Genomic DNA, 10,695 nt, shown 5'->3' on the forward strand with positions numbered 1-10,695 from the left:
TTTTTATTATTGTTATTATTATTATTGGGTTTTTTTGGAAAGGGTCGGGAGGGTCTTTTATTTTTCCTTTGAAATAAAGAAGCGATGTTTTTAAACGAAGAAGTGTGTGGCTGTTTAAGTGTGCTACTACTTAGTCCCTTGTGTCTTGAAACGGTTTGAGTAAGGGAGACCCGCTGTAGATGCTGCCCCCTGCTGCCCTTGTTGTGAGATGCAACTGGAGGTCCCTCTGGCCGCCGCCGCTGCTGCTTTTTGGGGTCCTGCCACCCCCGCGCCACTGCGTGATGGGCTTGCTTTGGTTGGAGAGGACAGGAAGAGGGGGAGGCTGTTTCCACAAACCAGCGCGGCACGATAGGGATGTTTCTGACCCCAAGAAGACGCTCGCCCAGTGACCCGTGGGCTGGGGTAGCCTTCAGGAAAAATGGGCGTTGTGTTACGAGGGTCCTAACTCATTCCTTGATATTTCCTCCATTTATTTTTTAACACCCCCTAATGACTGAAACCAAAGTGACGGGGAGTCTTCTGTCTGCATTTTGGCCCCAGCGTCCTTAGTTCCGAAGCTTTGTTCTGTCTCCCCGGGAGAGTCCGCGGCAGGTGACCCCGCTGAGGAGCAGAGAAGGGACCCTCAGGTTGGAAGGGCCCGTGTTCTGGGTGTAAAACGCCACCAGCGTCCTGTGAATCTGGACGGACTCATGAACCCAACGGTGGGTGCTCAGCGGACTTCTACAGGCAGTTTAGAGAAAGGCACCGAGCCCTCTTCCTGCCTGTCCTGTGACCAGTCCCGTCGTCCTGGTGGCACTTGGACTTTCAGAGCTTACCTAGAGAGCTTGGTTTGTCTTTCCGTGTCATTCGTAGTCCGGTGTCAAAATGCTGTTCCCTCCTGGCCTCGTTCTGTGCCACCAAGCGGTGGGCAGTGGGCCCGTGCTGTGCCCCGAAAACAGCGACAAAGCACGTTTTGCCCGTGTCCCCCTGTGCCAGGAAATTCTCCCGGAGCTAGATGAGCACGGCGCTGCCTGGCTGAAAGGGTGGTCTACACAGCAGTTCCAGCGCCCTTTGGCTTTGGCTCTGGCTTTGGCAAGGTGGCCTCCTCAGGGCCGGCGTGTTGTTCCCATAACCACTTTGGTGTTTTAACTCAGGTACCCCAGTCTTCACCCCACCCCCAGATGATGGCAGTACACCTGCTGGCTCTTACTCCCTCAAAGCTCACACCCAGAGTAGGGACCACAGGGCTGATTTTTCTTTTAGAAAATAATCAGAGCCAGATCATGTTCACGCCAAAAACAAACCGTCCCCAAGCCTGTATACTTCAGATGTCAACCTTGCCTGGAACATGGCGGGGACTTCGGGCAGGAGTGCCAAAGGACCCCGCGACCTTGTCAAGCTCGCGGCGTCTTCCAGCTTTGTGCGTTGGCTTCCTTGCTCAGAGGAGAGACGAGAGCCCCCAGCGTTGTTGCAAAGGTGCTCTAGCAGCCACGCTCCGGATTCTCTTGGCTGGGACCTCTGAGCCCCCCGCGTCAGTTCTGTGGCCCCGGAAGTCATCGTGATAAATGGATCGAAATTGTCCCCGTTAGCCCGGGGACGGTTCTGTCGAAGGAAGATTCGCACCTCTGGGAAGCACCCGAGCTCCAGCCAGACTCTCCGTCTCAGCCTGTCTCGGGAAGGACCTTCGTCCGGATCAGGCACAACAGCGGTTCTGGCTCTCTCGTCCCTGGGTCGGTTCTGCGCCAGGCCCCGCGGTTCTGGCCTCTAATGCCGTTCGCACCCGTGTCTGTTCTCACGCCTTCCGGCACTTTCTGCTGCCCACGCCTGGAGCTCTCGAGTTTCTCTGCGTGGCGGTTGTCCTTAGGTTCTCCTACCGCTTCAGAGAAGCTCTCCCGAAACCTCGCTCTCACGGTCTCACAACCGCTCTGGGTGGAAACCTGCCCTCCGTCGAGTGCTTCCCTTTAAAAACAACGTGCGTTCCCTTCGAAACGAAGCGTCCCTGGATTGTTTGTCCGTGCTGGTGGCGAGCGTAGATGAGTGAGTGGCCGTGTTGGCGTGGCCGACCCTTCAGGTTGTAGAACGACTGGCGTTTTCCATTGTCGGGGACCATCGAAGGGCACTCTGTCAGCCGCCACTGGGATTCCTTGATCTACTCAGTCCGTCCTAGCAAGGAAGGCCTTCTCCTCTACGCCACCCGCTCCTTAAGGAGCAAAAGTCGGCTACATTTTGTGCTTCGCTGACTGCGGTCTTCCCCGTCCCCTGTGCCAAGCCGGGTAAAAATCTGATGCCAAGCAAAACACTGCGATCAAACCTTCCTTGCCATCCACGTCCTAATGATGAGCACATTTCCACGTGGTCTTCGCTGCGTTGGGTTTCACGTTCCTTTGAGATGTGGTCAGATGCAATGCTGAGTTCTGAGTGAGCTCCGATGAGTAGCCGCCTTCCAGCTTTGGAAAACATGCGTCTGAAACAAAACCAAACATTATCATAGTCAACAGACTGACACAGGCAACCCCAGCCCCACGGGGAACCTGGGATTTTGAATGTGGCTCTGAGGGTTAACTTTCCTGTCGGCGTGTTGTGTATGCCAGGTGATGCCCGCGGGAGGGGTCGACTGCTAGACTGTAAGCGTGTCTTATCAAAGTGTGTAAGAGTACAGACTCGCTTGCACGAATTGAGAAGTCACGAAATGCCACTCGTGAATGTGTGAGTGTTAACGCCGTAGTTGGTAGATCTTAAGCTGCTAATTGTTGAGAGAGAATTCAATCTATGTTCTGTCTGGTCGCTGCGGATTCTCAGCAGCACTTTTACTGTATATACAAATTGAAATAAAGACCTCAGCTATTAACATGGTGGTCGGCCTCGGGTTTATTTTGCTCTATATTTTTGCATATTCCATTCCCAGTGACAGGTTTGTCAGTCTGAAAACTTTCTACTAGTCTATGCATTAGAAAGGAGAGAGAGAGAGAGAGAGAGAGGGTGTGTGTGTGTGTGGGGTGTGTGTGTGTGTGTGTGTGTGTGTGTGTGTGTGTGTGTTTAGCCAGCATCTGGAAGCTGTAACTGGCAGGGTAGCTCTCACAATCTGTCTGAATTTTATAGACATCATTTCAGACTAGCACTGTAAAGACTACCTTTTAGTTACTTGACAGGCCTATAAGATTTCCAGCCCCCAATTCAGCATCTGATGACCCCAGACAGGCGTAACAATCCCCGTCCATCGTTACAAGGCTTTGCTGAAAAATGTCATGATGGGCATGAACATACTTTGTGCCACATGTCGTGTTTACGGTTCTGTGTGTGCGTGAGGAGTTGTTACCCAGCCTGATCCCACGTGTGCTGTTGTTCCAGAGGTAGCCACTTTCATTAGGACTTTTCCTGACGGTCTCTGGGAGGTCCCTGGAACTCCAGAAGCCCCAAACCTGCCTTTGACAGGCTGCCGAGCAGGAACATGGCGGCTTGGCCCTTCACAGCCCCGGCTGGAATGTCAAGAGCTTTGGGCCTCACTTGTGGCTTCACCTCTTGCCCCGTCATGACATCCCACCCGGCTTGTCCTGTTAGGGGTGTTGTGAGAACAAAGGACACCTCTTGTGAAAGCATTAAAATTTGCATATTTTAAGCCTCTTAAAATACGGGCCAGGCTACCACGTACGGATGTGCAGGTTGCGCACTGCCCAACACCAAGGGGCTTCGTAAGTAAGCCACCCGGGAACGACCTCCAAGAGTTGTGCGGTGCACAGTAGGCACACAGAGCAGCCCTGATAGGCGATTTATAATTTCAGAATCTGCTTTATTTTTATCCATTAAAAACTTTGGACAGGCCGGGCGCGGTGGCTCACGCCTGTGATCCCAGCACACTGGGAGGCTGAGGCGGGAGGATCGCTTGAGGTCAGGAGTTCGAGACTGGCCTGAGCAAGAACGAGACCCCGTCTCTACTAAAAAAAAAAAACTTTGGGGAGTAGAGTGGGAGGCTGGTGACATCAGCCTGAGAAGCCGTGGTGTAGAAAACAGACTGGGCAGGCAGGAGCGGCGTGGCCACCCAGCAAACCTCACCTGAAGGCCTCACCTGAAGAGTTCGAATGTCTTATTTTTTTGAATTCTTTGGGCCAAACTAAGTGTTTAGCCCACTCGTATCCCCAAGTCTGCATGGGGAAGAGCAGCTAACATTTATTGAGCGCTTACTGATCGCCAGGCGTCATGCGGTTATATGAGTTCATTCTCCCCACGGTCTCACGCGGGACATGGCATCCTGATTGTCCAGGTGGGGACACTGAAGCTGGGGTTCAATGGCTTGCCCAGGGTCACCGTTAGGAAATGGTAACCAGGTCTGTGCAACATGCCTGCCAAAAGCCAAGCGTCCACAGTATGTGAGTGTAGGTAGAAATCAGCGACAGCGCCGCAGAGAACAGGCAACGGCTATGAACGAACAGTTCATAGAGGAACAAACGGCCAGTGATATATGCGGGAAAGTGTCCAGTGCCCTGGACAATCGGTATATTAAATGAAAAGGCAATTGTGGAATAATGTATTGTGTCCTGTTTATGTCGAAAATATTTTTAATTTTTTTGTTTTTTTAAGACAGAGTCTCTGTCACCTGGGCTAGAGTGCTCTGGCGTCAGCCTCGCTCACAGCAACCTCCAACTCCTGGGCTCAAGCAATCCTCCTGCCTCGGCCTCCCGAGTAGCTGGGACAACAGGAGTAGCTGGGACTACAGGCGTGAGCCACCATGCCCGGCTAATTTTTTCTATATGTTTTTAGTTGTCCAGCTAATTTCTTTCTATTTTTAGTAGAGACGGGGTCTCGCTCTTGCTCACGCTGGTCTCGAACTCCTGGCCTCGAGCGATCCTCCCGCCTCGGCCTCCCAGAGTGCTGGGATCACAGGCATGAGCCACCGCGCCCGGCCTAAACTCTGTTAAATATAATCTGTCTAATGTTTTTCTAGTGTTTGCCTTAGCGGGGGCTCTGGATCAAGTTTGGGCCACGCCTTGAGCTTTCTTCTAGAAACGTTCTCTGGGCTCACCAGTCAGATGAGTGTCCCGCTGCCAGAAACCTGGAGGACCGAGGATGCCGGACACCTGCAAAGCGTGGGCAGCGGCTGGCGCCCCCCGTGGAGCTCAGCGCCCGTCCAGCAGCATCTGGGAGCCACAGCGCGCACGCCTGGGCCGTGCAGGCCACGAGCCTCGGAAAGGCACCGGCGTGGGGGGAGAGAGAGAGAGAGAGAGAGAGAGAGAAAGAGAGAAAGAGAGAGAGAGAGAAAGAGAGAAGCCACACACGTGAGGGAGGAGGAGGCATTTCTGGAAGGGCAGTTGAGAAAGGCTCACCAGGGGAGGCGGTGGCATCCGGGCTGAGAGAGGGTGGTGTCATCGGAAAAAAGACGAAACTCTGTGAAACGATTTTAAAGAGATTTACTCTGAGCCAGATTCGAGGACCGTGACCCGGAGCCACGCCCAAGAGGCCTTGAGCAGTGGACTCCCTCCGGCCGGGTCACAGTTTGGTTTTACACGTTTCAGGGACACGGGGGTGACAGGTGAAGTCATAAATCAATACCTGGGAGGCTGCATTGGTTTGGCCCCAAAAGGTGGCCCATCTCGAAGCGGGGCTCACAGGTCATAGGTGGGTTCAAAGAGTCTTCGGCTCGTGATTGCTAAAGACATAAAGCTTTGCCTGCAGGACTGGAATGTTCCAGCACAGGAGCTGTTGATCAGAGAGGAGCCACCGGACTTAGATTTGTTGTGCAAACTGAGGCCTCGCAGGTGTGTCTTGCATAAATGGGTTACAAAGGACGTCCCCAAGAAGGGAGGGGCACGGTGAGGCAGGTCTGACCCCCTTCCTCCTGGCAGGCAGTTTAGTTTTAGGATATTCCTTTGGCCACGAGGGGCTCCACTTAGTCAGCCGGTGGGGGGTGAGCCTTACAATTGTATTTCAGTTCACACAGGTAAAATAATCACTCTATTTCCAAGAGCAGGTTGTGAGCATTCAATGACATAATTGTCCAGTGAGCAGCCTGGCGGGAGCGACTGCCACACAGTGATCTTGATTATTCCTGCTGTTAGCAGACTGAGAATTCCTTGGGGATAGTCACGCATCTGGCTGTCTTCACAAAATAGCATGTCTCTGGCCGGGCGCGGTGGCTCACGCCTGTGATCCCAGCACTCTGGGAGGCCGAGGCGGGAGGATCGCTCGAGGTCAGGAGTTCGAGACCAGCCTGAGCAAGAGATCCCGTCTCTACTAAAAAAAATAGAAAGAAATTAGCTGGACAACTAAAAATAGAAAAAATTACCCGGGCATGGTGGCGCATGCCTGTAGTCCCAGCCACTCGGGAGGCTGAGGCAGGAAGATCGCTTGAGCCCAGGAGTTGGAGGTTGCTGTGAGCGAGGCTGACGCCACGGCACTCTAGCCCAGGTGACAGAGTGAGACTCTGTCTCAAAAGGAAAGAAAATAGCATGTCTCCCATTCCCAGCAATGAAGAGCCCGGTAGCCAGAATGTGGGCTGTCCCTGGCCAACCCCGGCTCTTGAGTTGGTTTGGGGAACCAGAGAAATCAGTGCGTGTCAGAACATCCTGGCTTTAGAGTCAACGTCAGAACATCATGGCCATAGAAAAGAAAAACTTGCAAATGGATACACATATCGTTGGCTGATAATAGATTCTACTTGGGATTTCTTATCCAGCACAGTGACAGAAAGGTTGTCGTGTGTGGCCGTGTCCTCACCATTCTGCCCGCCCAGGCTGGCCCTTTGGCAGAAATCCTACGCCTCCCTGCATTAAGCCCACGAACCGTTTCTTCCCTCTTACTCATTTTCCACAGAAATCTCCCAAAACATATGTGACCCACTTCCTGCTGACATCCGTCCAATCATCCTGGCCAGGCTGTCACTGGGAATGTCGGCACAGATGACTGGAGTGTGATACTGTTTGTCCCTGCGCTAATGACAACCCGGCCTCCTGGACTTCCATTCTTTTTTTTTAAATAGCTTTATTGAAATATGTCACCTGCCTTACAGTTTACCCATTCGAAGTGCTCTATTGAGTGGGTTTCACTATTGTCACAGCTGCACACCCACGCCCAGTATGTAATTCCAGAACATTTTCATCGCCTCACGAAGAAACCGCACCTCTTAGCTACCTCGTCCTCTTCCTGCACCCACCCTCGTCCCCGGCAAACACCAACCCACTTTCTGGACATTTCCCGTAAATGGCATCACGTGATAGATGATCCTTTGTCGCTCTGTTCTTCCCTCTAGTATATAATGTTCTCGAGGTTCATCCATGTGGCAGCAAATGTCACTGCTTCGTCCCTCCCTGTTCCTGAATAATATCGCATTATACGGATCTACGTGTTTTTGTTCATCCATTTCTCATTGGGTGGTTTCTGCCATCTTGGCTACTGTGATTAACGCTGCCGCGAACGTTCGCGTGCAAGGTTTTGCATGAATATGGTTTCCTTGATGGTGGGTTACACCTGGGGGTGGCATTGCTGGGTCTTGTGATGATTCTAGATGTAACTTGCTGAGGACTTAGCCAGCCTTTCTTCCGGGAAGCCTTCCCTGATTGCCTCAGTCTCCCCTTGCTGCTCTGTCACCTACGCGCTGAATCGCTTCTGCTGGTCAGCGTGTGGTTTCCCCGCATGGCACCCTTCTGGTAACTTCCACCTGTATCCTCACTCCTGTCCACGAAGGTGAGCCTGAAGGAGCTGATCCTGCAGGGCGGATCGGAATGGCTAACTGGGCGTCGATTTAGAGCAGAGCCAAAGGGCCATTTGCTGACGAGAGGTCACCTCCGGAGCTTACCCGACCCAGCCTATGACAGCTCAGTCGTATCCACCCCTCAGGGCTCAGCCGTGTCATTGAATCAAGAACTAAGCGAATCTCAATCCTTCTTTGGCATAAGTGGACCTGCCTGCAAGGCTGGCTGGGAAACTTGATATAAAACTGGAACCTCCTCTTTCTGGAACAACCCATGCTACAGGGAACAGCGACTGCTAACATCTAGTGGGCCGGGCCCAAGCCCCTGACACGTGACCTCATTGAGTCGTCACCGTAACTCTAAATTACATGTGGTTATTTTGCCCTTTATACGGATGGGTCAGAGAAGTGACAAGTTCAAGGCCATGGTGCTTTTGCTGACACGGAGCCTGGCACACAGAAGGCACCTGCACGTCAGTACAGGCACAAAGGAAGGGCTCGAGTCGTGTCTGTTGATGGAGCAAGCGAGCAGATGAAGAATGACTAAATGAAGGACAGATCTGGGAGTCCTAAGGTGGAGCTGGCTCCGACAGAAATGACTGTCCCCTGGGGCCTTCGGGATTGAGGCAGGACCATACCTGCCATTTAAACAAGGTGAGGAGGCGTCCTGGACGCCCTGGTGTGGTCTGGCCATGCTGCTGCACGGCCCTCGTCTTCCTTCGTGCCTCTGACGGGCAGCCGTGGCCACCATGATGCCCTTCCCAGGTGTTGCTGCATCCCGGCTGCCTGTCCCGTCACCTCATCGTGGAAGGACACGGAACTGGCCATGTCATTGCCAGGGCATCACCTGAGGGTTATCCAGTGACCTGCGTCGTGCCTTCTCATAGCGCAGTCTTTGGGACCCACAGCAGCCCAGCTCCTGGCCTTGCTCCCTGTGTTAGCCCTGCGGACCTCAGCGTCCCTACTGCTCACCTGGCACTTGGCAGATGGGCACGGACTCCCGGCCACCCGACCGCTAAGGGCCAGGTGTTTCCCACCAGCCTAGATCTTTGCTACCCTGGAGCCAAGAAAGAGCTCGATACTGTCGGTGGCTGCACACCCCACACGGCAGGAAGCTGTCAAAACAGTAAGACGTTTCTCGAAGACTCCTACTCAAGTGTAAGATGGAATTCTCCCAGTGTGACCATCTTTCATTTTTATAGTATTACGGGAAAAACAATCTTTTACTGTGTCTGGTGCTTTCATATTGATTTCATATGGATTACTTACACCTCACAAAAGAGTGTAAATGGTACCACACTCATTCCTACAGTTGAGGAAACGATCTAGAAACTGGTAACGTAGTCGACTGACAGAACTCTGTTGCTATTGGAGAAATTATGCCCTAATTTTTAAAATTTTTTTTTTTTGTAAAATGTGTGCCAATGGCGTTCTCACTTGGTGATTTAGGGTCACCTGTGTACACTCAACAGGATTTGACGCGTTATCAGGTGACTGATCTGACTGCATTTGTTTCGGCAAAGTTTCGGCACATCATTTTTCTCTTTTCTTTTACTCACGGAGGTAACTCACAAAAGTAGTTGTTTCCAAAGGCCTTGTGAAGCCGACTGCTGAAACAGGCAACTACTGACCGCTGATGAGGAAACCAGCTAACAGACCTTTAACAGAAGGTAAAATAAAACAGAGACTGCAAAAGATGGTGGCTAACATTTTGCAGCGAAGAAAATTCTTGACCTCACTTTTCCAGATGTTGGGTCGGCAATTCAACCTTCTATTCGGGATTCTGTGCGGTCTCGAGGAGGCGGGAAGCGTTTTCCAGCGCTGTGCTCTGCGCCGCCGTCAGCGTGCAAGCTCGGCGGGCGGGTGAGGAGCGGAGCGAGGCCTCCTCGCCGGAGATGCTTAGAGAAGGGGATTTGCCGCGTCCGGGGCGGGGGCCGAGGCCCCGAGGTGCCCCCTGCCTGGGCCCTGTCGCCAGTCCCGCACCGTCCGCGCCATGGTTCCCGTCCCTCCTCTGTTCCCTCCGTAGCTGCTCTTCCTCCGCCCGCCTTGGAACGCTGGTGCTTCCCCAAAACGGTTTTATCCAGACCTCTCTCTGGCTGAACACACCGTTTCTTCTCTCTTCCAAAAAAAGGAACGTTACAGCGTCTGCGCCGTGAGCCCCCCGCAGGGACACCCCGCCCCGCCGCTTTCCTTCAGTGCCGCTACGTCCTCGCCTCGCCAGAGGCAGGACGGAGGCAAGTGGAGGAAAGCTGGGCCACTCTTTAGGTTTTAGGACACCTGGGCAGCTTCCCAGGGCCGGCACTAGGGAAACGGGTGCTTATGGATGAAAAGCCGCGGCCGCCATCACGACAGGCAGGACCCCCGCCAGCTCGGCTGCCTTCCGCGTCCGATCGCCTTCGGCGGGAGGCCGCGCAAGCGCAGTGGGGCCGGCGAGAAGCGCAGGCAGATGGCGTCAGCAGCCGGCGCGGGTCAGGCGCGCTGGACTGAGGTCAGGAGCGGTGGTTTCCGGCAGTGGTCCCGCCCTTCCGGCCTCCACCTAGTCCTGCGATAGGCTGCGGCAGGCTGCGCAAGCGCAGTGCGCACCGTAGGGCGTCGCGAGCCGGTGACGTCATTAGGCGGCGGCGACCACAAAGGCGCTTTCGTCGCTAAGTAGGAGGTGGCTGCGGAGGCCGGACGGCCGCGGACGGGAAGGGTGGCTGCGTGGTGTTCCCGCGCCCCGCGGCGACGCGCGCCTGCCCGCCCTTGGTGGGCTTTGCCGCGCGAGCTTTCACCAAAGAGCTTTTCCTGGGCCAAATCAAGAAGGCAACGCCGCGCGCCCGGGGCCGCCCTTTGCCGTCCGGCTCCTGCTTTTCGCCCTTAGCAGGCACAGGCGGGGCGGAGCTTTGTCGGGGTCCCCGAACCTGCCGGAGAGCTCGGGGCGAGGCCTGGGAACGCTCTGGGTGCCGGAGTCCGCAGGAAGGATGGAGCGTTTCCAGGGCAGGACCCTGAGAAACGCGGCGTTGGCCGGGGTCCCCTAATGCTCGTCGGGGGAGGCT

The sequence above is a fragment of the Propithecus coquereli genome, unplaced genomic scaffold, assembly GCF_000956105.1.
Source record: "Propithecus coquereli isolate 6110/MARCELLA unplaced genomic scaffold, Pcoq_1.0 Scaffold525, whole genome shotgun sequence".
Taxonomy (NCBI): Eukaryota; Metazoa; Chordata; class Mammalia; order Primates; family Indriidae; genus Propithecus; species Propithecus coquereli.